Consider the following 4,222-nt stretch of genomic DNA (forward strand, 5'->3'; position numbering starts at 1 on the left):
CTTCTGTGTCTGTGTTAATTGGTTTCCCTTTTCTTTGTTGAAGAGGGTCTGTGCAATCCTTCTGCCTAGTCCGCCATCTTGCCGGAACTCTGTTATTAAATTTTTTGATACTGTTACCTGCCACAGGCTGAGTTTGAGACCTGCTCTCACACTTTAGCATTAGACTGATTCTTCTCCTTGATATAATCAGAAGGATCAAAAGATGTTTTCAAAAGAGTAACTTTCTTTCTTTGTGACTGACTGGCTGTGTGACACTTGAAGTGTCTTGGTACCATCAGTGGGAAACACCCCCATTTGGAGAATCACTGCTCTAGCAGGTGTCAGTTCACTGTGTTTCTAGTTAGAGGCTCTATCTGCCTCCTCTTCTTCCTTTAGTCGGAGCTAGAAATAACCCTAAAGATGATTCTGGATCTTTTTTTCCTTTAAACTAGGCCAATCATCTGGAGAGACGCTAATTAGGTAGATCTGAGTTGTGGCTCAAAAGCTATATTTCTAAAAAGTGCTTCAGATGGTTCTGATGGCAAGACAAGTTTTGGAAACTCTTGATTAAACCAACGCTTATGCAGAAAAACCAAAAAAACCAAACCCACTGCCATCCAGTCAATTCCAGCTCATAGTGACTCTATAATAGAGGGTAGAACCTATAGGTTGCCAAGGCTGTGAATCTTTACAGTAGCAGACTGCCTCATCTTTCTTCCATGGAGCAGTTGGTGGGTTTGAACTGCCAACCTTTTGGTTAGCAGCCCAATGGCTTACCCACTGCACCATCAGAGCTCCCTTCTTAAGTATCAAGGCACCTCTAACATCTGCCAGGAGCAGCTGGGAATGACATAATCCTTTTCTCCACCACTCAGCTCAACCCCCACCAACTAAACCCCTCCAAAATATTTCAATCAAAAAGGATCTTCTCATTTCCTACCACCTCCCTAAAAAAAAAAAAAAAAAAACTTGAAAAACTTTTCCCTTCTTAATAAATCCATTGCCATTGAGTCAATTCCAACTCACAGTGACCGTATAAAACAGAGTAGAACTGCCCCATTGGGTTTCCAAGGCTATAAATCTTTACCGAAGCAGACTGTCACATCTTTTTTCTGTGGAGTGGCTGGTAGGTTCCAACCACCGATCTTTCAGTTAGTAGCTGAGCACTTAACCACTGCACTACCAGGACTCATTATTTTTTTTCTTATTAACACACAGACACACAAAAAAAACTCACTGTCATTGAATCAATTCTGACTCCTAGTGACTCCCTTTGGGTTTCCGAGGCAGTAAATCTTTACAGTAAAACAGATTGCCCAGTCTTCCTTCTGTGGAGTGGCTGGTGGGTTTGAACCACTAGCCAGCCTTCTGGTTCACAGCCGAATGCCTTAGGCACTATGCCACCATTTCCCATTCCCAGCAGAAAAGAAGGGAGACAGGTAGGAGGATGGCTGCCTGCTGTCCTCCACCAGGATGACATGTGCCTCACTTCCCAACCACTTGCCACCAATTTTCCATTCCTGTTGGGATTCCTTAGTTCTACCTCTAGGAGCTCTGGTAGCATAGTGTCTAAGGCACTTGACTGCTAACCAGAAGGCTGGCAATTCAAACCCACACGCCTCTCCTTGGAAGGAAGGTTGGGCAATCTACTTCTGTAGTGACACTGCCTCAGAAACCCAAGGAGGGGTCGCTATGAGTCGGGTCTGACTCGATGGCACATTAACAACAACAACAACAGTTCTACCCCTACAGCTTTGACCTCTGTGAATCCTTCATCCTTAGGAGGCTGATGAGAGGAGAGGGTGTTAGGCTAACAGTGTTAAAATAAAATTGAACTCAGCTTGATAATCTTTCCCTACAAGGCACATCGCACAGCCAACTCCTCTTGACAGGTATCCTAATTCAGGATCAAATATTCACAGGAATCATTTTGTGTCTGACTTACTTCACTCAGCATAATGGTCTCCACATTTGTCCATCTGGTGGCAGGCTGTTGTTGTTGTCCTTAGGTGCTGTTGAGTAGACTCCAACTCACAGCAACCCTATGTACAAGAGAATGAAACACTGCCCAGTCCTGTGCCAGCCTCCCAATCCTTGCTATACCTGAGCCCATCGTTGCAGCCACTGTGTCAATCCACCTTGTTGAGGGTCTTACATAGCAGGTATCAGAGCTCTGTTTCTCTTTGTGGCTGAATAATATTCCATTGCATGCATAGACCATATTTTGTTTATCCATTCTTCTGTTGAGGGACACTGGGTTGTTTCTACCTTTTGGCTGTTGTGAATATCCTGCAATGAACATTGGCATATAAATATCTGTTTGAGTTCCTGCTTTCAGTTCTTCTGGATATATCCCCAGGAGTGGAATTGCTGGGTCATATGGTAATTCTATGTTTAACTTTTTGAGGAACTGCCAGGCTGTTTTTCACAGCAGTTGCACCTTTTTACATTCCCACCAGCAGTGCACAAGGGCTCCAGTTTCTCCACATCTTTGTCAATACTTGTTATTTTCCATTTTTTCCCTGATAAGAACCATCCTAGTGTGTGAGAGGTAGGATTTCATGTGATTTCAATTCCCTAATGACTAATGACCCAAACACGTTTTCATGTGCTTATTGACCATTTGTATATATCTTCTTCGGAGAAGCATCAATTCAGGTCCTTTGCCCATTTTTAAATTGGGTTGCTTGTCTTTTTGCTGTTGAGTTGTCTAGAATAGGCAAATACATGGAGAAAGGAAAAGTTTATTAGTGGTTACCTGGGGCTGAGGAGGGGAATGAGGAGACTATCTTCTGGGGTGCTCACGAGTTTCTGTTTGGGGTGATGAAAACTTTTGGAAACAGATAGTGGTGATAGTTGTACAACATGGGAACTGTAATACTATCACTGACTTGGGCATTTAAAAATGGTTAAAATAGCAAACTTTTTTCTATGTCTATTTCATCACCATCACATTTAAAAATACATGTTTGTAGAGAGCTTTATTCAGGATTTTTTGTAGTCAAGGCAGATAGCTAGTAACACATGTTTTGATTTTTAGGTACAAAATCATCTCGACTAATCTGTTCTCTAGAGAATTTCCAGGATCATGGTAAAGCTTGTAGACCATAGAATCAGGCAGCCTGTCTTTGGTACTTGCTACCCAAGTAACTTTGACCAAGTTACTTAACTTAGTATTTTTCTCATCTGTATTAGGGGTGGCAATAACAAAAGGGCCTCCTTACTAGGGTTATTCTGAGGATTAAATAAGATAATGTATGTAAAGAGATTCACACAGTGCCTGACATAAGTAGAAGCTCAAAAAAACTCTGTCATCATCGTCACCATCATCATCACCACCTAAGAATTTCTGAGAAAACAGTAGATAACATCTAAGTGTAAAGCACTTAGCCATTCTATTTCAGGCTTCCAGCTCTGAACACTGGTCCTATGTTTATTGAATTCCCCACACGATCAGTCTTGGTGGCAGGCAAAACCTATCCTCAGTTAGGAAGCTGCATGTGTCAGATCTCACTTTCCTGGACTCCCTTGCAGCTAGGGTACAAAATACATGATAGACTCTGATTTTTCCCTCTCCAGTTGGGTGAGGAGTCTGCAAGACCAAGATGTGCCCACCTATGAGTCCTCAGTACAGACAACATTCCAGGTATCTTGGATCCTCAGATACCTGGCCAAACAGCCTCAACCCGTTTCCTGGGCCAGTACAGGTCACTTCCCCAGGTCCATCCTTCTGCACTGCCACATATATACCCTGAGGCCCAAACATTGGCCAAGAAATGGCTGTTTGTAGGGGTGTGGTTGGAGCTAAGATGTTTACATACTTGTGTACAAGGCAGCTTGAGGTGGAGGATAAGCTAGGAGTGGAAAGAGAAGGGGGCTGGCTGTCCCCATACCACCACCTTAGAGTGAGGAAGTCCAAGCAGTCAAAATTCTAAATTTGAACTTGGCCTCCAGGGTGCTATGGATGTATATTTGTCAATATTGGACTATAGAACATATTCTAATGAATAGTGTGTAGGTTTGGTTTATAAATTTTAAATATTTAAACATATAATGTATGCTCTTGCTCCAGGCCCTGAAAATTTTAGGTATTGTCTATACCCCTGTTCCAGGCTTTGAATCAGAAACAGAGGACACAGAACCAGGAACCAAGAAGATTCCTCTCTCTCTCTTTCTGTGGATGTGGTGGTTGCAGCAAGATTGAAGCTCTGGAGTGGTAGCATAGCCCACTGTCCATGATGCT

The sequence above is a fragment of the Orycteropus afer genome, unplaced genomic scaffold, assembly GCF_000298275.1.
Source record: "Orycteropus afer afer isolate SDZICR_OR568_19922 unplaced genomic scaffold, OryAfe1.0 scaffold00376, whole genome shotgun sequence".
NCBI classification, from domain to species: Eukaryota; Metazoa; Chordata; class Mammalia; order Tubulidentata; family Orycteropodidae; genus Orycteropus; species Orycteropus afer.